The 25878-nt window shown below is 44.1% G+C and overlaps 1 protein-coding gene across 1 annotated transcript in view; it reads left to right on the top strand.

Annotated features, from left to right (window-relative positions):
* Positions 1-25878, top strand: part of ELL (elongation factor for RNA polymerase II) — a 53793-nt gene that overhangs the window by 252 nt on the left and 27663 nt on the right. The window lies entirely within an intron of this gene.

Below are 25878 nucleotides of genomic sequence, written 5' to 3'. Positions count from 1 at the left end.
CGGGGTTGGCACCGGTGTCTTTTTTTTGAGGGGGGGTCGTCTTCTCACGGGATGGGGTGGGAGAGGGTGTCCGGTCCTGCCGCTGCGGGGTGTGTGACGGGGGGGGGGCGGACCCCGGTAGATGACTTGGGGGGGGGCGGGGGAGTCGTTCGGTGTGAGGCCCTCACCGGTGAGGGCCTGAGGAGGTGGGGGGGGACTCCCGCTTCCCCGCGAGTGACCGGGGAAACCGGGGGGGTGGGGGGGCGGCCCTGCTGTCGGGCGCCTGAGGGAGGCAGGAGGGGCCTCGCTGTGTCCCCCCCAGTAACGCCCCGGGGGCATCCAGTACCCCCCCAATGCTGGTTGAGGGGCTCCAGTGCGGCCCCGCCAGTATGTGATTGGGGGGAGGGGGGAATTGTGATCACCGGTGAAGTACCTGGGGGGGGGGACTGGGAGATGTCTGCGTACCCCCCAGTAACTGCTAGGGCGACCACGGTGTGTCCTCCCCTCCGCGGTGGGTGACTGTGGGGGCCCGGGAGCCGAGGTCTCGGTGCCACCCCCCGGTAGATGGCGGGGGGGTGGGGGGTTCTTGGTGGCCCTCCCGGTAGGTGAGTGGAAGCTGTCGTCAGTCCCCGGTAAGTGGCAAGGGAGGGGGGCGAGGGACGTCGATGCACACCCCCGCCCCGGTGAGCGTGTGAGAGGGTGCGCACCCCCCCCCCCCCCCCCCCCCCCCCCCCCCCCGGTGAACGTGGGTTTCCGTGGCCCGGGGGGCCATGGCCCTAGGGGGGGCGGGGTGGGTCCATCCCCGGTGCTGGCATCCTGAATTGGGGGTGTGTGGGGATGTCCCTTACTTACTGCCACCTCCTCGGGGCACCCGGTTGTGTGCCCCCCGGCCCAGTGCTCCGCTCCCCCCGGAGGGGCAGGCTCAGGCTGGGGCTCTATTTTGAAATTTCCAGATTGTCTTTTCTGAGACATTTCCTTGAAATGCATCCAGAGAGCTTATTAGTCATGTAAATAAAGAATAATGGCAATACTCGGCATCTGTCGCTAGGATGGACCAGAGAGGGATTAAAAGCTGTCCTTTTTATTGTAATTTTATGGTGGGGTTGTTTTTTTTTTTTTCCTTTCCACTTCTGATCCTGTGAAGAGCGTATCTGTCTCCTCACCTTGCCAGGGAGCAGGGGGAAGCTGGGAACCTAACCTATTTGTCATTAGGAGCGTCTTGCCTGCCAGCTTCTGTAGGATAAACCATATGTTGTCACAACACTATTTTTAATTTAGGGTGTTGGTTACATCACATCACTGAATTGGGCAATGTCTGTATGAGGCCGAAGGTAATTACTGTACCAGGATTTATCAACTTATATTTTAATGAGTGTTTATCAGCATTATGAGAAGTCAGTAGCAATAAGTGACTTGGACAGACTGAGGTACTAGCTTTTTTTCTCTGAAAAAGAAAGCAAACAATGAGAAGAAATGTTTTCCTATGTATTAGGAAAGCCTTTTCTTTTGGGAGAGGGAGAGTAGGAAGACTACAGGCAGCTGTGTTAAATATTTTGGGAAGCTATTCTGAGTCCATGTCACACATGAATGGTGGTGTTTATTTTCTAAATGAAGTCTGGTTTCTAGATTGTTTGGTGGCCAATGGCCACTAATGAACTTTGCTTCCTTCACCACCACCCTAAAGAGAAATAGTCAAAGGCTACTGGTGATTAAATGGGCAGGAAAGGATAAGGGCAGAAGAGCTCGCTTGTTTGTCTAGTGAATAACGCAACAATTAGTGGGCTATTAAACACATATGCTCATTCTGCATTTGTTCTATAAACAGTTTCTCCAGTTTGTTGGATGTCTCTGCTTCCCCTGAAATGCTTGGCTCTGGCGATGCCAAGAAGCGACTTTATAACACACCTTCGGTGTGTGTGTTTGTCTAGTCTAGGCTCAGATTTAATTTTGGTCTGCAGTAGGTAAATGGAAAAAAATTGCTAAGGCTTCTCCTGCTCGGTTTGGTTTTAAATGTAGTATAACTGACGGCAACGTTGTGTAATATGTAGAATGGCCTGGAATCCAATACTGTTGTTTGTGTTACCTGAAGTCCAACATGTGTGCAGTCTGACCTGTTTCATGCACCAGGATAGCACGTCAGTGCAATTTCTGCGACAAGGCTCTGTCTCTTTGCCAGAACAGGCAGGGTAATGTCTTCAGTTGCTTGCTTGAGTTTGTTCTTGGTCTAATAATAATATATTGGGATTACATAATCCAAAAATGATCACCCAGCCGGGCGAGCTGCCATTTGTTTTTAGTGTCCCTTGTGCCAGAGCAGTTGCATTCTTGGTGTGGAGCTGTACCATGTGTGGATCAGGCAGCAGGCCTATGGACAAACAGATATTTGTCGTCTTGAGTCTCTCCTGCTTGGGTGTCTACTAAATCGCCTGTGTCCTGGTGAAGAAGGTGGTCGTGGGTCTGTATATTGATGCCCAACTCTTGTGTTTCAGCAAGCTGTTCCTGTATCCTGCACAGAACGTGGAGCTGCTGCTGAAGAGGTCCAGATCACAGGGCTTTTGGCTCCTTGCGGCCTTTAAAAGTATTTCTCCAGTAGCAGGGGGTTATGCTCACCTGAAAGAAACAGGAGTCTTAAAAATAACACTAGCTTCCTAGGGGACATCTTTAAGATGTCGCCCGTCTGCTCCTTGTGAAACTTGCTGCCCCTGAAACTGCTTCCACACAGTTGTGAAACTTGAATGCTGACTGCTGAGCTCCGCAGCTGAAGGCTGAGCGGTGGAAAATGTGTCCCAAGTCAGTTTGTCCGCTGATGAAATGGAGCTGATCTGGTGTGTGAGCCTAAAACAACTTTTGGTTCTCTGCGCTCCCTTGGGTCTGTGCACAGGCTCTGTTTAGGCCTTCTCAGCCCCCCCCCCCCCCCCCCAAAAAAAAAGACAGAGCATGACTTTTCACCATCTCTACTGGTCTGCCTCCAGCTTTCTTGCTGCTCATGTCCAGGTGCAAGGGAACTCCTCGTGCCCCTGCCCTGTTTTCCTCTCTTGTTCTTTATCATGGACCCTGTCCTCTGCACTTGACAAGGTTGTATGTCTCCATCTGTGGCATTCATCTTTTGCTTTTCACGCTGGGTTTTTTAGCAACGTCATGGGGGTTTCTGGATAAGAAGAAGCCTTAATGCACAACTTAAAGTGCAGCCAGTGTCGGAGCGTCTGGTGTGGCCGCCTGGAGGGATTTGGTGGGTTCCAGGTCCAGCAGCAGGTCCAGGTTGCAGCCACGGGCGGTGAAGCCGTTGATGGAGGAGCTGAAGGGAAGGATGGAGCAACCTGGGGGGGGGGGGGGGGGGGGGGGGGTGGGGGGGGGGGGGGGGGGGGAAGGGAGGGGTTGGGTGAGGGAGGGCGCTGGGGGAGGGGGAGGAGGGAAGAGGAGAAAGAAAAAAGAGGAGGAGGAAGGAAGGGGAGGAGGAAAGACAATAAAAAAGGAGGAGAGAAGCAGGTGGAAGAAAGAGAGGTAGAAGAAAAAAAGAGGAGGAAGGGGAGGAGGAAAGAAGATAAGCCACCCGTTGATTCGCTGGTGAACTTTGACAGATGCACAAATATTTATTGGGGGCTAAGCTGTGATAACCAAAGCGCATTGCCCCTGTGCTCTACTAGCTGAACTGAATTTTGGAACTGTGGTCTGATAGACGGGGCTTCCCAAGTCATCTCTGTGCCTTCTATGCTCTTCTTAAACTGGCAGTGACAGAAGTTATTTCTCAGTGGTTAGGCTTAAACCGACCCCTCATAGTCACTGCTTATTGACAGAACTTTTTCAGACTTTGCTTTTGGAGCAGGTTGTTACAGATGCCTTCATCTTGCTGTGTTTAAAGCATGAAATACAAAATGAAGCCTCCTGCTGTCATTACAGGGTCTTTAGGGTAATGCGTATTCATGCTGACTTGGGAATTGAAAGCTGCTTGCAGGTGTCAGGAGGAGAAGAACAATCCGGCTTTCAAATCAAAATTCATTGAATTATCTTAAAGCTTTTTGCATCACTTCTCCTTTCCTGTAACCTGTTTTTTCCTGTCCTATTAATTCACTGATGCTGTAGTCCGTCAAAATTGAAGCTATTACGACATCAGGAACATGAGTCGGTGACATGACTAAATGAATCAGAGGAGGCTGGCTGGAAAGGAAGCTCATTGTACACGTACATCTCCTCCCAATCAGCAAAAATGGGACAGGATATGCAGAACATACTGAACTGCTAAACTCCTGCTAAATGTTCTTAATGTTGACCTGAATGTGGCACCTCCCATTTGAAGGAAGGGGACAAAGAGACATTTAACATTGTGCTTGAGGAATGTTTTGGCCTGTGGCAGTTTCCTTTCAATTATTTAGGGTAGCTTTTTCTCTCAACCATATACCATTTGGATCTGCTCAAATTATAGATTCATCTCTATAGTTTTCAAATTGCATGGGAAAGAATTGTCTGTAATTTACATCTAAAGTGACGTACAGTTGCTATGGGATTCGGTGGCAAATTATAAACCCATTATGCTTTTTTTTTTGTACTGGTGGTAGCAGACTAAAGAAGTAGGTCTAATTGGTGATGTGCCAAGGGAGAATAGAAAGTTTGTGACAGTGTCTTTGTGACCGATAATGCTTTTTAAAATTTTTTTCCAAATGTGATCTGTTTTTTATCAGCAAATCATATGACACCATTAATTGGAGAAGTTGGAGTTTGGGCATTAACAGCTTTGCTTTCTAGCTATACTGGGGGAAGCAAGCTGGAAGATTAACCCCTTAGATTATTTTTATGAGGCGAGGCTGTGGTGGTGGTGTGGGTTTGTGTTGTGTTTTTTTTAAAGATAGGCAAGTGGAGTGTTTTGGCACCCGTATCAATGGCTCTAGCAGCTGGATCCTGGTGATTGTATTCGTTACCCAGCAAGACTAAACCTTGGTCCTTTTCAGCATATTCTATAGTTGGTTTCTTATTCCACTTAAACAGCAGCAAAGGGAGAAAGGAGAGCCATTATTTTTTTTTTACTTTTCTCTGAAGCATATCTGATCAAACACTGTGCAAGTGAGTCTCTTGGAGCAGTCAATGTCCAAGTGATAGCTGGCCGGCGTGTGCTGCAGCAAATCCTGCCTTGAGTGGCTCCTGTGCTCACCCTGAGCCAGTGACTGGCAGAGCGTGGATTCTGTGGGTGATCCTCCAGCATCAGGGTTTTTTTCTGAACCAGTCTGAAGTGCTCTGTCCTGTTTAGTTAGTTTTTGTCATAGTGCTGCTTGGCAGAAGGTTGGTGACTGTTGAAATAGTTCACTTGCATAGTGCCGACTCTGTTGGGATAGCAGAAGAGCCTTTATCACTGGCGAGGGAGGGCAAGTTTTGTTTGAAAAAAGCATTTGAGGTCTTGTTAGTAAATAAACATGTTATCTCCTAAACGATTTGCGTGTTTCATAGTCATTCAATTTAAACTCTGTTCTGCCTGTAACTTGTAAGCATAAACTTGTGAAGCGTCTCCAAAATCCCTGGTGTTTGTGCATGTTGAAAAATGGGAAGGGACAGACTGCATGCGTCACTCTCGTACTCATTTGTGCCAGCTAATCCATGGGAGAAGAATACATTTTGGCTGACTTAGTGGTTTTGCTGCTAATGCACAAGGGAATGCATTTGAATGGATGGAGTGGCTGCGCGGGTTTAGGTAGACTTTGAAGAGATACTGTATGTCTGGGATCCTGTACTGGATACCCTAGTTTGTGAACACGGTTGTGTAATGTGCTGGCTTTATTTGGGTTTTGGGGAATGAGAGGAGAAGTTGAAGGGGGAAACGTGGTCATCAGCTCAGCATCATAATGTCAGGAAGGCTGATATCAAGTTACCTCTGAATAATTAAGGTTAATGCTGTTTCTGGAGGAACCATTATCTGGAGTAAACCTAATGCTAATGAAAAATAAAAAAAGCTCGATAACTTGAACTATGCTAATATTTTACACAGGGTGGATACAGAGGAGACATCACCAAAACTAGGCTTCTACATTCAACGTGCCTTAACTTGACCTAGATGCATTATCCAGGAAAGGAGCTTGGATTTGCTGATAGGAAGAGTTTTCTATGGTAGCTCATGTGTTGCTTAGAAACATCCCATGTACATAAGGCAACTTTTACACACCATGGTAACCTAGTATTGCCTTTTGACTGGCGATGTTTTTGTTAAGGTTTGGTTTTTGTTTTTTTTCTCCCCCCAAAGAACTTAATGTATTTAAAGAGCATGATAAACCCCTCAGGGGTTGGTTTGCAGAGTGGTGGTGTGTATCACTGCTGCATTGGCAGAGCAGACTTCCAAAATCCAATCCTTTTTGCATTGCTCCAGTAAAAAGGCAGTCTAGAAAAAACACTGCTCTGTGCACTTGGTCTCTCCTTTCTTTACATTGGACTAGTGCCTTTCTTAATTTAAAGAAACCAGCATTTGTTTAACTCAAAAAGAGGTTACTGCTTGTGTGCCGGACTTGACTTAGCTGCCCACCTCCACCTACCTTGTCTTCCCTGATCTGGTACGGTCTGATTGGAGTTAACCCTATGCTTTCCCTCTGTGCAACAGAACTTTTCTTTTGATACGTGGGAGAGAGTACTTTAGCCCAGGGCGTTCAGGGAAAACCAAGATGCTTTACTCTTTTACAGAGTCTCTTAAGGGCAGCTGCCACCAGTTACTTGTTTCTTCTTATGTGTGCAGAACCCGCAACCATCTAGGGAGGCTCTGGGCACCGTCCTGGGGCATACTGCTCTGCAGGAAAGCAGGGCATAGCAGGGAGAAGGCTGGAGCCAGCATCTTGAAGGATGATCTGTGCATAGCACTGCGAGCAAAGGCTTGAGTTATGCTGCCGGCTTTGGTCCCGTTCCAGACCACGCCATTGGGTTTAATGGTAGATGCAGGCATTCTGTGCCTGCATGTGATGGGGTTTAGCAAGTGCTGTGAAACTTCCTAAAAAGCAACTAGTTGCCAGAACCTTTGTAGTATTTAGATTTCATCAGTACAAACATCCTTTTGACTACGTGGCTTGAATATTTTCAGGCCCATGTAGTTCAGCTGATGGGTCTCGCTTTGGTAAGCGCAGCCATCTGACACCCATGGTAGTTTTGTTCCTACAGGATCGGTGCTCTGAGGATAGTTTAAGCCAATTGTCATTATTTAGCAAAAGCAGATGTGTTACTTAAAAGCCTAGCAAAAAGCCCAGCAGGATGGAAGGAATGCTAGCTCAGTCCATATCAGTGTGCCCAAAGGATCCATCTTTTCTACAACTGAGGTGGAAGATGCTAATTTAATCTTTCTATATTCTTACCCGCTGAGGGCCTGTTCTGTGATGGGCTGCAATCAATACATTATGTGCCAGTTGTGGTTATTTGAATCATATTTCCACATTTCAGTGTCTAGACTTTATGTTTGTGTGAGTTTTACTGTACCTTTCCAGCTCCGGCGCTGATTTCAGTTGGTTTTGGCTCCTGGTTTCTATGAGGAAATCAAATGGGCTGTGTTTCTGTCTTTCCCAGTCCCCAAAAAAGAAGGGAACAAGGGACTTGGCAGAACTTAGTTTTTTAAGCTCCTTTGCCACCATTTTTCTCTCTTCTGAGAGAATCTGTGTGTGGATAAGCCGGGTTCTGCCATTTGGTGACGAGCAGATGAAAGTAAAGACAAACCACTGGATGGCTGGAGATAAATCTCTCCCTGGTTCTTACACTGAGAAAAATCTGCTGTGGAAAAAGGTATGATCTTGGCATAGGCAATCAAGGCTAGAAAAAGCCGATATGCACACGTTTTTAGAAATAAAACCCCCACGGTAATCAACAAAATAAGAGCATTTATTGAGCGCGAAGCAGCCTTTTAATTGACTGCAGCTACTGTGCCTCATTTTTAGCCAGCAGCTTTCTTGCATCCGCAGATACTCAGGAGTGTGGATGTCAGCGAACAGGAGGATTGGTCTGTGTTGGGTAAGTTTGAGAGTTTTTCTCTGATGCTCGGAGAAGTTGGTAATGACATGGACCTAGATTACCTTAACCTTCCTGTGACCAGAAGGTAGGACAGGCTTCAGTCACACTAACAGTAACTGCCAGAGGAAGTATGGACTTGTGCAGAAAATGGTGTGTAAACCTGAGCTGAGGCTGCGTTAATTCGATTCTGAAAACGAAGCTCCTGGTATAAAGAGTATTATGGATAAATTGGTGAAAGGAAATAATGTTCCCAACTCATAATTAATTTGTAAAGCTTGCTGCCATGAAATTTAAAAGGCTTAAGTGCATCTGAATAGCAAGAAAAATTGGTCGTGTGGTATGCAAAGAATAAAAGCTGTGGCTACAACTCCTCTATGCATCTCTGCGTGTCGGCTCTTCGGCTCCCGCTTCTCCCCTGGTGTTTGAGGGGTTCTAGCTTGTTGCCAAAACCATGGCTTTATCTCTTCCAGGGAGCTGAGCTCTGTACAGATGTCAGTGTAAATTCTTCCATTCCTTTCAGATCCAGGATTCGGTGGATGCTTTTCAGAGCCCGGGATGGGCGGAGTAGCAAGGAAGCAAATTTTTCCACCCAGCTTGAGCTTGGGCAAGCGGAAATTGTGCCTCGGAAGCCATATAAGGCAAGTCAGTCTGCTCTTGCTGGGCTCACCTTTCTACCAGGAGCCTGGAGAAGGGAGCAGCCCTTGCTCATAGGGAGAGCATAAGGTCTGCTGGTCCTTTGAAGTTGTTCCCTGTGCGTCTGACACTTGCCGGAGGTGTGGTGTGGCAGGCCTGATTAGGTCGTAGCAACCCATTAACTCCCTGACTTGTGGGGCTTTAGCACGCTGTCCCAAAACGAAGGCGTAAACTCATGATTCAGAATGAAACTGCTGTAAAATGACTGGAGCTGGGAAGAGGTTGAGGCAGGTCAGAGAGGGGAGCAGCCTTCTGTCACAGGGTTTCTTCATTTCCTTCAGCAGCGTCTGATGTGGGTGCTGTTGACAACAGACAGGGCTGAGCAGGACTTTGCTCTGAACTGATAGTTCCTGTGTCGTTAAAATAGGTTTTTGAAAACACTGATGGCACCTGTTCATGCTTCAAGGGTTGTTCAGCCATCAGAGCCGGTGAAGCCCCAATCGTGACCTCTGCTGCTGCTTCTCAGAGTTAAGAACAACTTCTGCTCCCATAAATAGTCTCTTAAGAAGTGCGTAGGAGCTTTGCTGACCAATTTCTCCTGAAAAGTGCTCAGTGACACCTGCACCGTGACCTTGTTCACTGTTTCCCTGCGTGCTTGCCAGAGCAGGTGTGTTTTGGTGGGAGTGTGGTGGTCCTGTCCACAAGCTCTTGCTTCCTTCTTTCCCAGTAGATACTCAATAATAGAAAGAACCTTTAGTTATTTGTGTACTTACATGCTCTTCATGGTCAGATAAGGAGGCTGTTGATACTTCTCCTGTGTGTTTTTCCTGCTGTCAGATCTGAAGTGCATCCTGCATTAGTGGGGTCCACATTCGCTGATGCCATCAAAGAGGTGAGGGTGGCTACCATGCAGCTTCCAAAAGCTCCTGGGCTCTGTGCGCTTCAGAGGTGGTCTGACAGGTGTAATGGATGGCTACCAATCCTCTTTTATTCCAGAAAGAGTGTGATTTTTTTTCTAAAAGAGAACGATGCAGCTGAGCAAGTGTATTGTAATAAACCAGTTCTCCCAGCCTGGAGTCTAGGAGCAGATCTGTGCTGATGGAGAGTCCTGAAACACACAGCTTTGCTAAGGCAGCGGCTTTTTGTTTGATCTTTAGAAATGTGGAAATAGGAAGGGGGAGGTGGTAATGGATAAAGGATAAAGTAAAACATACTTAACCTTTACAAATGTAAATGAAATATCTTAGACTTTAAATATGTGCTTTAGTTGACATGGAACATAGTGGTGATTAAAACCAATTGCAAATATTTTTCTGGAAGCGTGATTCTGAAATCTTATGGGTTAAGGACTGTGTTCTTCATGCATTAAAATGGTACAGTAGTGATCACTGCGCTAAAATCTAGAACACTTTCTTTTTGGGTTTCTTAACATGAAGGGATGGGGGGAAAGATTTATTACCTAGAAGGTTTGATACTGGAGCGTCAGGCATGTTTCCATGACCTTCCTACTCTGCCGTCATTTGCACTGGAAACATATCTAATGTAGGTGCTGCCTGCATCTCGTCACAAGTTTTAATGCTCTCGTACAATTAAGGCCTTTTAACTCAATATAAAGGCCTTTTACTTGTCGTTAAGACTAAATTTATGGATGCTGACAGCAGGAAGAAACACACTTTTAATCTAACCTCAGATGGGCTCAGTTAAGAAAGCAAAACGTTTCAGCTAACTAGAAATTGCACAGATTGTTATATTTAGACCAAAAATTCTGGTCAGACAATTAAGTGCTGGCTCAGTGGCCATACCACTTCTTTTGCATGTATGAATTAGATTAACTGCCTCGACTCACTCTGTCAGGCAAGAGAGATTCTCTATCTTAAGGTATGAAATCTCTCGGGGACTTTGGGCTTGGACCCAGGGAGTCTTTTTGCAGCTCTGTGGTCAATCTCTATTTAGTCAGCAGCGGTGGTATGTTTTTACTCTTCTTATCTGAAAAATTTTCATGTTCATTTTTGGAATTTGTTGTAATCTGAACTTTCACAGGTGTCCTTGCGGGGAGCAAAGAAACATCTGACACTTTTTTTTTTTTGGAGGGAGGTTTTTGCCAGTTTAGAAGAGTATGTTCTTTCTTTTGCTGTTTGTCGCTTTATTTTTGGAGCAGGTTTGTTACCAACCAGCCTGGCAGTGCAAATAAAGACATAGCTGAAACAGTGCACGTTCTGTGCTTCTCACTGAAGGAAAGGCAGTACCTTGTTTAACTCGGTAGTGGCTTCTTCAGGCAGTTGCTTTTGCTTTTCTATCGGAGAAAGCAAGCACCCCTGGAAGATGGTGTTTCCAAGGAGGCAGTTAGCAGTGCTGCGTTAGTGGTGGGTACGTAACATGATGAGGTTATAACATGGTAGAAAATCTGGTGGGGTTGTCTTGCATAATACTTTCAGCTGGATATTTTTTTTGTGGGCAGCTTCCCTCAGTGATAGAAAAAACCTGACATTTGCGTTTATCACTTAACACCCCCATGCAGATGGTGAGACGGTATGAAATTTCAGTGACATCCCTGTTGAATACTGAGTTTCTGTTGGGTTGTGTACCCAGAGTACTGGTCAGTGTTGGAGCACCTCTGTGTGCCTGAAGGCCAAAAGAAGCAGTGTCTGAGCATCTTGCTTTAGCTTTTGATGTTGTTCTGGCTCATGCGGCGTTGGTGGTCGGATTTCTTTTGGATTCCTTTAGGATCCAGGCTCTGTTGACTTTGGTTTGTCGTAGAGTCTTCCAGCAGGGCTGGCTGTGACTCCCTGAGGAACATCTGAAGATTGTCTTAAGCAGAACTTTGTCAGGCTAGTAATTATGCTTCCCTTTAAGTGTCAATAGGATATAGTTGGGCACAAGGAGAAAACTGGTCCAGGCTTGTTTTCCTACGCTCAGCAGTGTGTATGTTAGGTGAGATGTGTTCTGGGATGGTTGAACGAGTTCGTCAATCTGATCTCTAAATTGCCTTTACTACTTTTCTTGCAAGAGAAAAATATAGAAAGCTGTGTGGAAGATAAGGATCATACTGATGTTTCAGCAGCTCGTTTAAGCCATCCTATGAGCACATAGGCAAATGAATCAGCCCTGGTGTCTTAATACGTCCTAAAATACATTAGGCTTTCGTAAGCAAATTCGGTGGGTTAGAACTGCTGTATTTTCATTAAAAGATTGCAGTGGAGAAAAACGCTTTAAAATTCAGCCTTAGGGTTGTGTTGTTCATTAACTGATAGTCACTCCTGTTTACCTTGTGTGATAAGTACAATGTTAAGAATGGCTAACAGTGCTGATGCCGTCACAGCTGCCCTTCAGAGAGAATTGTGCTTTTTTTTTTTATGGCTTGCTTTACTGACAGGTGGGTTTTCTTGAACTAAAATAAACGCAAGCAGCCAGAATGTACCTCTCCTAATCATGGAAAACTACCTTTTTTTTTTTTTTTTCCTTTTCTGTTCTTAGCAGCTTGGTAACACTGGTCTTGGTACAAAGGTCGTTTAAAAATCTGACATGTCAGGCCAGCAACATACTGCTTCTTAATGAGGCTTAAAGCCAGCGTGTAGCTGCCTGGTGGAAATAAATTTGGCTCTGGAGCAGCAGAACGGGGGAGATGTGAATGGCTCGGGGGGGGGGGGTGGGGGTGGGGAATCACTTGACAGCCCCCCTGTATCTCTAGGTAGCCCTCAGCACCCAAGCACTTGCATTTTGCTCGCATTACGGGGTTTTAATTTTTCTCTTGTTATGCAAATGAGCACAGGTGTTTGACAGCACATTTGCCTTCTCCGAAGAAGAGCAGCTAAAATATCTTCCAGAATATGCACATGCTGTTTTAAAATTATTTCTTCCTGTGTTTCAGAATTTGAGATTATCTCCCCCTAGCCTTGGCTTCTCGCTGCTCCATAGCCACCATTCAGCAAGACGGCGAGGAGGTCCTGCAGTGTCTGCTACTTCATCGCCGTCTTGCTTAAACCCTCCTGCCCAGGATGTCACTTGACATTGAACTAAAGCTCTTGAACCTTAAGTTCCTTGTTCTCTGTGAAGCTTCGTCAGTAGTTTGAATGTCTGAGGGCTTTGCTCTAATCCTGTTCCCCAGCACTTCAAGCTCCAGTACTGGAATTTCAGCACCTTCAGCCTCGCCTCAGTCTTTTTGGCTCTTGGACTGCTCTCCACTTAAAACTAGGTCAGAAACAACTGTCAGCTTCTGATATTTCACTATTCCTGTTTTATAGGTTGTAACCCAGTGTTGCTGTGTTTAATCGCTTGCTTTGATTTAAACATATTAAATGTCTCATCTTGCTCTGTGTGAGCAGCCTGATGTAGAGCTGGTAAAACTGCTTAAAGTAACATCTTTGCTACAGAAGCAATGTTACCTTGATTGGGTCTGAAAAGGTGAATTATCTGCTTGTTACATGTAGTGCCTAAGATGCCAAACTGACAGATTTTTTTGTCCCCCACAAGCTTGATCTAACTGCACATTTGCTGGCAGTTTGTGTACAGCCAGTTTTCTAGCTGTAATTAACCAGCTTCTCTTTCTGTCTGAGTGGCTTTTTAACCTGATGGGTGAAAGAAAAACTGTTTTAAAAAATAATAGAAACCTACAGATCAGTGAGGAACACAATAAAGCAGGTATGTTGGAAGTAATTTAAAATATTTATTTTTAACTGAGAGTTCTAGCTAACTGTACCTATTCAGCATTTTTATAAGACTACTGTTGGAATGGTGCTTGAAGTCTGAGCTGGACTCCCTCAGTATTCAGTGAAATCCACCTGGTGTAATTTGAGAGTATCCTTACTCCTTTCTTTCAGACAGACTTTGAGCTAGCTAGCAATATTGGAATACTTGGGCATTTTTGCATAAATTGTATTTAAATTAATTCTTACTTTTCAGTATAGCTTAAAGGTTGTGGTTTTAAAATTCTGCCTGAGCTGTCATCTCTTACAAAGTTTTCCAGAACAGCAAGTTGTTTTATTAAGCTGTTCTTAATATGCTCAAATTTTTTTTTTTGTGTATCTTCTGCTGCTCTGTGAACATCTCCTAGGATCTAAGGGTCTCTGGGCTGGAAACCCTTGATTTTGGAGGTACCAGTGCAATCCTGCTCTTGCAATGAGAGCTGAATGGTCTCCAGTAAATGCCACATGAAGTGGTGGTGTCTCCGTATGCCACCTGGGAAATGTTAGCTGTTTCACAGATGGAGGAGTTTCAACCCAGAGGTGAAGCACTTTATGTAAGGTCACAGAAGGAAAGCTTCTGACAGAGGGCAAATGGAATGAGTCTTGACTCTAAATCTGATTCTGTAGTCGCTTTACATCACTTCCAGAGCATGGCCTTCAGCCTTGGATGGAAGAGCTTGTGTGTTTTAATCAGTTATGGAAACTTTATGATGGGAATGAGGGGGAGTTGTTTTAGATGTGCTGTCATGACATGTATTCTGTATTAATTTGGGAAACATTTTCTTCTGATGGTTGAGGGTTTTTTACAGTGCAAAAGCTAAACCCAAAATATTTGTAGTACATGTACTCAATACAGCTGGTTACGGAAAAGCTTTCTTTTAACTATTTAACTACTCCCAGCTCTTAAGTGTGAGGGTGACTTTCATCCACGTCTTGTGTCTGGCCAGTACAGTGGAGATGTATGTGCTTTATAGTCGTTAAAGGTAGAGACCAGTCAGAGAATTGTCTGTAAGCAGCTTTTGTAGGGTAGCAGTTCAGAAAAAACCCATTAACTTGGGCTAAGACTGATGATTTTTGTGACTGTTTTGGAAGATGCTTGGCTGGAAGACCCTTGTGTTATATTTACACGGCAATAGGAGAAGTAAAGGTGAGTTGTTTCAGTTACCTGTGCAGTGGTACAGCCCTTCTCAGGCTTCAGTTGCTGACCCAGTAGGGTCAGATAGCAGTTCAGGAAAGGAATTTGGCAAAATTAAGTGCGGAGTTTGAAAGAAAAGGAGCATTTAAACAGAATGTAGCTGGCCAGAAGAGCAGGTGAATATTGACGGTGGCTGTTCTGCTGCTGAGAGCACAAATGACAAAGTCTCATCCCACAGAACCGGGTCCCCCATTGGCCCTCTCTCCGTGATGTGGGTGTCTGGATGTGTCTCTGCTGGATGGCCGGCTTGCTGCCACTGCCAGCCAACTTCTGCTTCCCGTTCCCCAGCAAGGGGAAACAGATCTTGGTCTTGCCTTTATTTAATAGCTAAATTCTAAATATTTTCAGTGAAGTTTATAAAAATCTTTACTTTTCAGTTGCATCCACTTTTCAAATTTGAACCCATTGAAGGTGGGAAGGGTCAGGAATAGAAATGCTGGGTAGCTGCTGTGATCCTTTTTGGGCATTCAGTCCAAAAATGCCTCCAGCTCCACATTTCAAGGACCTGATTTCATTGTCAGAACAGACTGAAAGCAATATTGCTTCAGAAAGGCTAATCGGTGAAAAGTATTATTTCTAAGATAGACAGTAGCGAGCCAAGTGATTTCCACGATTGAAATAGTTTTCCTTAGCATTTTCACAAGCTTTTTGGTTTTGTTTGAGAGGTGGCCACATCTCCAACATCTAGTAAACAGTAAATCTCCCTCTTTCAGAGGAAGCACAGAAGCCTTCATTCGAGGTATCTTGTACTAGAGGAATGGCTTTTAAAATATTAATCTGAGAAAATCTAAAACTCCTTAATGATTCTTGGCTCATGAAAGTGTTTAAGTAAAGCCTTTAGGGAAAACCAGAACTGCTATTCACCTTTAGCAGAGTTGGGAATTTTGGATGATTCAGTTTCCTTCTGCCAGTATTTTTTTTTTCTTAGTCCTTTCCCAATTTAACAAGATCATCTGATAGCTACAATAAAATTCTGCTGCAAAAACAAGCAGTGTTACATGCAAGAGATGATTACCCAGGGAATTTTGAGCATGGATGTCTTAATGGGATTCTTGCCAGACTATGGTCTCTCTAAATTGTCTTGTAATGCAAATGTGTACAGATGCTGAAGCCATACTGCTGCACTTTTCTTAAGAGAATATTTAATAATCAGTACACTTATTAGTGTTTCCAATACATGGAGGCAAAACAGGAAATTTCTTTGTGGAATGGCGTTTCTTCTTGAAAACTGTTTCAAAGCAAATGCACGTGTTCAAAAAAAAAAAAAACAAAAAACCAAACAAAACACAAAAACCCCCACAACCCAAAAACAAAAAACCAAACAAAAAACACAAAACCAAATTAAGAGGGTTTGCTTTCCTTTGCCTGCGCTTTAGAAATACCAATATTTATCTTCCTTTATTCAACCCTATCTTTAACTTCCAGTATCTGCTAATAGATTTAGCTGTGCTGAAAGATACGCAGTACTGCTCTGTAAGAAAGGAATAGATTCAGGCTATGTAAGCAGACTTAAATTCTAACTTAATTTTTTGATTTAAAATATATTTTTTTTTTCCTCCTGTATAAGCAGGTGACTGTAGGGTTGCTGGTTTTAAAAAGGGGTGGGCTTTGGAATGTGTTAACTTTTCCCCCAAACTCCATACAGTTGCTTGCAAGTAACAAAACAGTGGAACTTATTTCTAGGTTTGCACTTAAATTTTCACACTGGCTTTGCCAGCACAGCATTATCCTTGTATGAGTGTTTTGGGAAATGTTGTTGCAACTTGTTTTATGCTTTCCCGGTTTTACCTTCTATTGCTTTTAGTCTGAGTTGCAGAAGAAAAATCCCTTCAGGAAAAATGGTGATAAAAGTAACTGTGCAGACTTTTGCTGATTTCTAGCGTGTTTGTGGGAAAGAGGAAGGGGTACTTGAATCTCTGGCTTGCAGGATTGGGATGGGGACAACAGGACAAGACCCTGAGAGAAAGAAAAGGCCGTTTAAATGAATGGACAGTTTTGATTCAGGAATGCCACAATGGCTAATAAAATAGCTTTGAAGGCTACTGGTTTTCAGTTCTGGTGAGGGTCTGGAACAGCCTTTTGTAATGAGTAATGGATGCAGAAAATCCAGTAACAAACTGAAACTTCCTTTTTGGAGAGATGCAGTAATTGTATCAAAACTACTGGGGTTTTTACTTGGAGTGAAAGAAGCCTCCTGGGTTATTACACTAAAAAAAAAAAAAGAGCATGATGTTTTGTAATTTGGTAATTCTTACATTATAGACATATTTTTAATTGATTACCAGACTGCTTTGAACAGTTGTCCTAGACACTGAAAGCTACACAGGGATGCAAAGGTGGTTTGGTTTTTTCCCCAAAAGCTTTTCTTTCTCAAGCCTTTGGAAATCGTGGGAGTTGGCTGTTGGTCTTCTGACAGTAAAACCTCACCAAGTAGCCTCATCTTGTTAATAGTGAAATTGGTGGGAGTTTGTGATGATTAAACTGCAGATAATCATCCTTTAAGCTCTTGTGGTAGTCTGGTGTCAGGCGTAAAGAGTTGAGACTTTATGATTATTGCTTCTCTGCTAGACTTAATGAGTAGGTCTCTCTCAACTCCCCAGAAAAGCAAAGATAAAAAACAGAGTGCTGTACCACTGGGAAACGTACCCGTACTCTCCAAACTTGGATTCCCAAATGAGGCTGACTTCTGCATCAGTGCTGAAGATGTGTAACTGTGCCTGAGTTAATTGGAAGCTAGGGGCCCTTGATGCCACCAAACCACCTTTGATCTCTTCCTGTTTCTTACAATACACATTCCCTTTGACCTCAGACTGCAGTCATCTGTTTTGGTGTACATTTGCACTACTTTCTAGCTTTGGCCAGGTGGAGAGCTGCAGCAGCTTGATACCCATCACATCGTGATGTTGGCTGTCACGGCAGCAGCAGCAATGGGATCCAGGGACCGACTGGCCATTCAGAAAGGAGGTAGTATTTAGAACAGAAGTCTTGTGGCTTTTAAAATGAACTGGACTATGCCTCTGTCTGTCCCTAAGTGCTTATTCTCCTCTTGCAGTGTGTCTGCAGTAACCTGCCCCTGAATAGGTGAGCCCTTCTCTGGAGACAGGTCAGTTTAACTCTTCAGTGTTCTGTGGAAGTCCCAGGTCTGTTGCCTGCAAAAATAAAGCTCGCATTTTCTTTGGAGACGGATGGTTGCATCCTTGCAGCATCACTTGCAGGCATTTCTCATTGTGTATTTGTACTTATTACAGAACAATTCTGTATCCATCTTGGTGTTCATTGAGAGTTACTTGGTTACTGTGTTTGCATTGATGTAGAAATTTAGGAATAGGGATTGCAAGAAGTCATTTGGTGGTTCCTGCTCTTGGGAGGCAATTGGTCCAATAGATACGATGGTCTGTTTGCTATAGCCGGGTTCTTCTGTGGCCAGGCAAGGTCACTTGGTCTACCCAGTGATCTGAGTAAACTCAACACCAAGTGACAATATTTTAATTATTTCTCTTAAGGAATTGGGCCTCCTTTTAGTTTTCTTCCTGAAAGGTATTGCCTAAATAGCATACAGGTGTAGCTTTCCTTTCTAGTGGAAAACTACTGTACCTTGTGCTAGCCAAACATCTTGGCTTAATGATCATGAGCGATGTGTGGTTTGTCCCAGGATTTTTCAGTGTGTGCAGCAAGTCGGAGCTCCCTTACCAAAGCTACCTTTCACAGGGTTTGTGGTCTGGTGCTAAAGATGATCAGAGTATCAGACTTATGGTCAGAGCCATCTGCTCTGTTGGAGTTTAAAGGTTTATTTTTGCAAATACAGGATCAGAAAAAAAACCAACGTAATTTAGTTCTGCCCTAGGAAGCAAAGACTCTTTTGAAGCACATCTGGAAAGTTTTACTTGTAGTTACCAAGTTGAAACAAAAAAATTTCCCTGGGCTCGACTATAAAACTTAAACTACCCTGTATGTAAAACATCACTGGAATGAGTTTTGCTTGAGTTGTTTGGTGCTGTGGAGGGCTGCAAAGATTGGACCCGCCAAGGAGCTTCATACTGGAGAGAAACGAAGAAAGGTGGATTTGAAAAGCTGGGTATCTGCTCTTACAACGTTGTAGTAAAAAATACTGGCAAAGCGCCGTGTGCTGCAGCCTGTTGCTGCGAGGCTGGCAAGCATCGGCATCTGTCAGCTGTCCTGAGCTTTGAGGGTGCAGGATGGGTGTTTGGGTGGCCAGTCTGGTTTCAGATGTACTATTTCTCGCTCCATCTCTCCCTCCCTCTAGTTTCTCTTTAAAGAAAGCTCTCTGGACTGGCTGTAAAGCTGCTGTGCGGTAGGGAGGTGTGCTGGGGTGGTTTGCGTTGCTGCCTGAGGAAGTGGTGCTCGGTTGTTTCGGTTTAAGTTTCCAAACAAATTCTGCAGTGAGGAACCGTATCAACACATACATTGTGTTTTATTCAGGGGAATCTTTTTAACCTGGATTAGATGAGATCAGAAGATCCAGGCATGCGTGAGAGTACAGGCTCCATGGCTAGCTCAGCTCTCGTGCCTGTGGGGTGACATCTTGATGACAGTGGAGTTTTAATTGCTTTCTGGTTTGCTGATACAAGCTATTGTCCATTTAGGGACTGAGTTTCTGCTTTACATTGCAGGCACAAAGCATTTTGATGAGGCTACAGTTTTGGTGTGGTTGTGTGTTTTTTTTTTTTAAACTTAATCATGTGTCTTACTGTGTAAATTTACTCAAAGGTAGTGGTTTTCTGTATTTCAAGTGGGATGGTATGTTTGATGCTCGGATTGTGATGCAGAAGTCTGTATGCTTAAAATGCTTCCTTAATAAGGAGCTGTGAATGTTAAAATTCTGCAACAGCCGCAGCTTCAGTAATATCAAAGGTGGTTTTTTGAGCTGTTGTTTTTAATTAAACTTTCTTCTTATAGGGGCACTCTTGGGTTTTGATCCTGGAAATTTAAGCTACCGAGGAAGTGGTGTTTGTGCTGTAATAGCCCACCTAAAATTATGCAATTATATACAAGGAAACGAGCATGTATTTTGCAGTTTAGCAATTAAAAACTTTAAAACATACAGCTTATCATTTTGGCTGACATAAAAGCTCTTTAGCATTCTATAGCTGCTTATGCTGTTTGGGCTAGGATTTATAGGTGCTTTAATATTTCAGTGATAATACGCATCCATTAATGCATATTAGGAAAATGATAGATTATAATAAATGCAAACTGCAGTTTGCAGAGTAAGTGGTAAGTCTCCAGCTCCTAAACCTTCATCAAAAGTACCTTTTAAGAAATGATCTGTACTGAACCTGAGTACTCGCTTCTGTCCCAAACAACAAATACTTCTTTTAAACACTGGCGAGAGGAAAATGGGATAGAAGATTGGGGAACTGGGCCCAGCAGACAGATGTGATTTTGTTCTTTGACAAAGCTTTGCTCATCAAAGTAATAAATAGGGTAATCTTGGGAGGAGCAGACAAATGTGTACGCTGGCGAATTTGGGGATTGCTGTGTGAAGAGCACCCATCCCACCCCGCAGTGCCGCACTGCTCCTGCACAGAGGCTGATTGTGCACAGGGGGGTTTGCAGGTGCCAATCTCTGGAAGGATGCAGGGGTACCCAGGGTCCTCCAGAAGCATCCCCATGGCTGCGTTTCTCACCTTGGCAGCTGACCATTCTCTCCATGGCTGCTGGCACCTCTCTTTGAGTAGAAAGCTAAACTTGTGCTTCAGTAGTTGTGGATTTCCATGGAATTTCCAATACTTTTTTTTCTCCCCGAGAATGTTGTATTTGAATAGCAAAACTATAATTTTCAAGTCTCAGCAGACTCAATCCCATCTGCAGTCTGTTAGTGTCCTCAACTTCAAGTGAGATCGTTGGGAGGCCTTAAATTGCAGATGGAAATTGTGTTGCAGGGTAGATGATATTTTAATTCCCTAAGTAATAGATGTGTGTGTGGTGGGTCAACCCTGGCTGAATGCCAGGTGCCAAAGCTGCTCTGTCAATCCCCTCCTCAACTCCACAGGGGAGAGAAAATACGATGAAAGGCTCATGGGTGGAGATAAGGATGGGGAGATCACTTGGGTATTACAGTCATGGGCAAAACAGACTTGACTTGGGGAAATTTAATTTATTACCATTCAAATTAACAAAACTCCTTCCCACCCACCCCCACCCCCCCATCCCTCCCTTCTTCCTGGGCTTAGCTTAATTCCTGATTTCTCTACCTCTTGAGTGGTACAAGGGAACGGGCAGTGGGGTTTACAGTCGTCATACATCGTCTCTGCTGCTTTTTCCCCCTCAGGGGGAGGGATCCTCACGCTCTTCCCCGGCCCCAGCCTGGGCTCCTCCCCACGGGGCCACAGGTCCTGCCGGGAGCTGCTCCAGTGTGGGCTGCCCACGGGTCGCAGCCCCCTGCCCTGGCATGGGCTGCCCACGGGTCACAGCCCCCTGCGGGCAGCCCCCTGCCCCGGCATGGGGTCCTGATTGGGCTGTGGGGGGATCTGCTCCCCCGTGGGCTCCACGGGCTGGGGGCACAGCCTGCCTCGCCGGGGGCTTCCCCGCAGGCTGCTGGGGAACCTCTGCTCCGGTGCCTGGAGCCCCCCCGGCCCTCCTTCCTCACTGACCTGGGTGCCTGCAGAGCTGCTGCTCTCGCATATTCTCCCTCCTCTCTTCCACTGATGCAGGTTTTTTCCCCTTCTTAATATTCTATCCCAGAGGCGCTTCCACCATCGCTGATGGGCTCATCCTTGGCCAGCAACGGGTCCATCTGGAGCTGGCTGGCATTGGCTCCATTGGACATGGGGGCAGCTTCTGGCATCATTTCACAGAAGCCACCCCTGTTAGCTCCCTGCCACCAAACCCTTGCCACACAAACCCAGTACATTGTGACATAAAAAAAGAATCTTCAGGAGGCTTTTTACTGCTGTATTTCTGCTAGGAGGTAAATATAAGCCTTGAAATAGTGGAGTGTCTTGGGAGAAGTCTTTTCTCTCTACCTAATATACAGTGGTTCTCCCTTGGGTCAGCTTTGGCTAATTGACTGCTGGTAAACTTCACACAGAGTCACTTGAAGTTGTGGGTATATTCAAAGATATTTATTTCCCCTGGGATTTATAGATCTTGCTACTAATGAACTTGGGGACTCTGAGGTGTCTCTTGTGAGTCTGTCACAATGAGATGCTGGATATATTTGCTTTGGTTTTGGTCTGTTTTACTTCAAAAGTCTGCGTGGTGTGTTTAAAAGGAAAATGGAAGTGGAAATGTAAATCATTAAGTTCTCTTCAGGTCTGCAGGATGCCTTTTCTCAAGCATCTAGGTCTGCTCGAACCTCCTGGATTGGGATCTGACACTTTTTTTTTATCATTCTTTGCCCAGTTGTGCCGAGGAGCCAGGGGGAATATGCGTATATTTGGACTGCACTGCGTGGGCAAAAGAAACATAAGCTAGTCATAACCAAAGAATTAAGAGGAACTTTGGGGTATTAGTGAGTCTGAAATTTATGAATTTTAAGTAATTTCTGTTTGTTCTCATGTTTTTTCACTGGTTTCTGAGGTGCAGCAGCAGCAGCTTTACCTGGCTGGAATTGCACGTGACAGTTCAAAATGTCCTGTTAATGCCAGTCTTGGGGTTACCATGACTTTATAGTTTCTCTGTGTATTTATTGGAGTTCTTGCTACTAATTTTAAATGTTTGCAAGAACCTTTAAATTCTGAAAATAATTCCCTTGTTCCAACATAAATAAGGGTAAGCTTTCATTTGCTTTGCTCGGCATTTGTGACTCTTAACATTCAAGAAAACAGACAAATACACCGATACTAAGTATAGGCAAATATTTTCCATATAACACTGTCTCCAGTATAAATTCCAGTAAATGCATAACAAAACTTCTCGAAACAACGTATTCTTTAATTATCTGTATTTCCCCGAAGAAATGGGGAAGTTTCCAATCGGTTATTTGACAGATTTCAAATGTCCTTTCTAGTCCTGTGTAGGAATATTCCATCCAGTTTTAACTCTAAATAATTTTTAAAGCCTCTTGCCAGCTTTGATTATACCCAATAAAGTTTTTTATTAGTTTTACATTCAGTTCTTGCGTGTTTATTGACACTTTCTTGTTCCTCCTACTCTTCACTCAAGCTTCCACGTGCCAGATCTGGAGTATTTAAGTGCGAGGAACTGTTTGCACATTGCCACAGTCTCTGTGAGTTTTCAGAGTATGTATTAAGTGTTATTAGCTCTCCTCTAGCCTGGGGAAGCTAGAGGATGAAGATGAGCATAATACTATGCTAATAAAAGACAAATGTTTTGTGGGAGCTTTGGGGATGAGTTTTTGGTTTAATCTTGTGATTTCCAAAATCTGATGGTATCTGGAGGACTGTCTGACCAAAAGTGCTTGGGTCTGTGGCGCTTGATTTGTGTTGACATCCCAGGAGCCTAGCTTTAGTGTTTGAAAGCTTGCTGCTTTATTTCTCCACTGTACCCAAAGAATATACAGCAGGAGCTATGGAAGGCAGTGAACTGGGCACAGAAGCATGGAAATGCGCCTTCCAGATAGTAAGCAATTGTATTACTAAAAAGTAAACGGTGGGTTGTCGTCACCTGACATAACTGGGGTCTGTCTGCAAGTTGGGTAGATACGGTGAAGCTGACAATTCAAGTTTGGGTGGATCTTGGAGAAGTACAACCACGTGTTTGCAGTTTGGATGTTCTTTTTGGAAGTTGTTCCTGTAGAGCTGTAGGACATCGGTGAGTTTGACTGCATGAAGGACTCTCCAGTTTGTTAAAACAGTTCATTTTCTCTTAGGGTAAGATGGGAGGAAGCTTGACGCGTTTTCTTAAAAGATTCATTGTAGAAACTAGCAAATAGAGAAGAAGTTGTAATGATTTGCTAACCTTTTAGTCCTGCGTCAGGAAGCCTTTTGAAACAATAGCGAGCACAGAGCAGACGTAATTAATGTCTTAGGTGTGTTTAAAGGGGCTTTGCTTGCTCTCAGTGTATGCATAGCTTAGAAATTTGTTATTCTTCCATGACATCGCTTGTTCTCTGGCCCCGTGCATCCCAGCAATCATGCTCATTCATGCTTGGACCTCTTCAACAGCGCTGTCACCATTATGGATGAGTGTGTTAACTGTAGAGGAGAACATCTGGTACCTGGCAGCAGCAGAAAGCTGGTTGGGCTGACAGGCGACTGCTTTAAAATACTTGAACTGTTGTTTTCTTGCTTAGAGTTTTGTCTTTATCTAAATCAGCTTCCAGTAGCTATTCTTAAACATCGTGAACCTTGTGGAAGAGCAAAGCTACAATTTCTTAGCTGGAAGATAAGGCTGTGCAGGGGGCCAGGTGCTTGGACAGATCTGTCTTGTTTTGTCTCTTAATTGGACACAAAGGTGAGGTTTCATCAGCATCCTTGGTTTACCAAAGATTACTGAACCCTGTAAGCTGGTGTAGTCTGGAGAAGGCAGACTTGTACCCACAGCAGTACCACCAAGCAGATGATTTCTTTTAGTTAAAAGGGAAGACCTTTTTCCCACTAAAGGTGGATGGGATGGCATTTCCAGGGAACTGTAAGGAAGGAGGTACACTGTCTTGGTATCACTGAGGAAGAATCAGGTGACTCTTTAGAAGATGACGGAAGGATTTTGGAAATGGTAGCAAGAACCCCTTAAAACTGGGGTTTGTCCATACGAGAACATTCGAGAAAGTTAATCCAAATGAACTGAAGATATAAATTGAAACATGGTTTTAACTTGGTTTAGCTTAATTAATCTGTTTGCTTTTATTCTGAATGAAGGTGTCCATGCAAGGACTTAAGTTCATATCCTTAATCAGGTTAGGGTGTGCGTGTGTGTTTTGCCATGAGCATTCTCAGATGACCTGTAGCCAAGGAACTGGGCATCAGCAGAAGGGAAGCGATGCCTGTATCAGTGCAGGGATGGGGTTGCTGAGATGCCAGGAGCCTTCCCCTTCTCTCCCTAAAAGGGGAACTTGGATGGTGCAACAACTTTCCAATACACAGCTCTTCCTCTGTGATCCCTTCTGTGGAGTGGCAAGGAGTCGCAATACTGATATTCCTACACAGCAGATCACAAACCCCAGCATCCCTGAGGCACAGACAACTCCGGAGCCTAGAAATGCTGTATTTGGGGGCTTTAAGGAGATAAAGCTAACGTTTGCCATTTAACTTGTGTGAACACTCATTTTTGAGTTTCAGATTACACATTTAACTTCAAACCATTTTATATGTAGATTAGGGAATAAATTCTGTAATTAAAGCTTGTCCTGATTTGTGTAACAGTACTTTTGTATTGTTACTGCCTTGTTACTCTACTTATGTGCTTCATATTACCTTTCTATTCCACTTAACTGATTTTCCAGAATTAATTGCAGAACTTCACAAATCTGTAACTAGCCGGACAAGATCCGCACTGAGATATTTTTTATCCAGATTTTTCTAATGTTTCAAATGCTTGTTTGCTCAAGTATGTTTGTATGAATTTCTGGACACATTGCACAGTACACGCTGACACCGTGAACAAAAAGCTGGCCAGTCTGTCTATGAACAGTGTGCTGTGGTATGCAGTGTCGTGGCACTCAAGGAATTCAGTGATCTCTGTACGAAGAGCAAGATGTTGTTTATTGTTTCTTTATAAAGGTTGTTTCAGGTCTATAAAACTTGCTATACAACACAAAGTGAGTGCTGTCAGCTTCAAGTATAGTCTTGCTTTACTCGCCATCATAAATATCTTGTAACAATCTAGGGTGTGATGCAGATCTGTTAAATCTTAGTGGATGAGCTCTTAAAAGGCTCTGAAGACTGTCTTAGGATGAGCTTATTCGTCTGTGCTAGAAGGATATTTTTTTGCTAGTGATTTTTTTTTTTGTCAGTGTCAGCGTATTGTGGCTTAGATTCTTCACTCCTGGGCTGAAAGCATTTGGAAAGGTTTTATGAGAGATGATAAACGTAATGGGCTTTTAAGCTGTTAACTCTTTTGCTGCTAAATGTAAATGTGTGTTTTTGTAATCCTGTGGAAGTCGACGAGATTCTCTTACAACACTGGGAGATGCGAGCGCTGTGATACAAAAAAGGACAACACAAATGCACCGTTTGGACTTTGTCTCCTAAACTCTTCTTGGCATTTTTTCCATGGAAATGTGTCTTCTCGTATATGTGGCAATGTGTTTGCTTCTAAATGATGTTTCAACCTATTTGTAAACTCTTCTGTCCCTTTGGAGGGCTTCCCAATGGGATCCCACATGCAGCATGGTTTCCTACCCCGTGGAGCACAACTCCTGTGCTGCTGGAGGCTGTCTCCTACTGTGCCTTAGGAAATAAAACTAATACAGCAATAATTCTCCTGAAATTTAAGGTTTTCTTTAAACCTTAGCGTGGTTTGGCTTGCGTATGTTATTTCTTTCCCTATAATTGAGACCTCAGGTGA

This window comes from Falco naumanni, chromosome 4 (assembly GCF_017639655.2).
Source record: "Falco naumanni isolate bFalNau1 chromosome 4, bFalNau1.pat, whole genome shotgun sequence".
In the NCBI taxonomy this organism is placed as follows: Eukaryota; Metazoa; Chordata; class Aves; order Falconiformes; family Falconidae; genus Falco; species Falco naumanni.
Note: the sequence above shows the minus strand (reverse complement) of the source record. Positions and strands in the feature narration are given on the sequence as shown.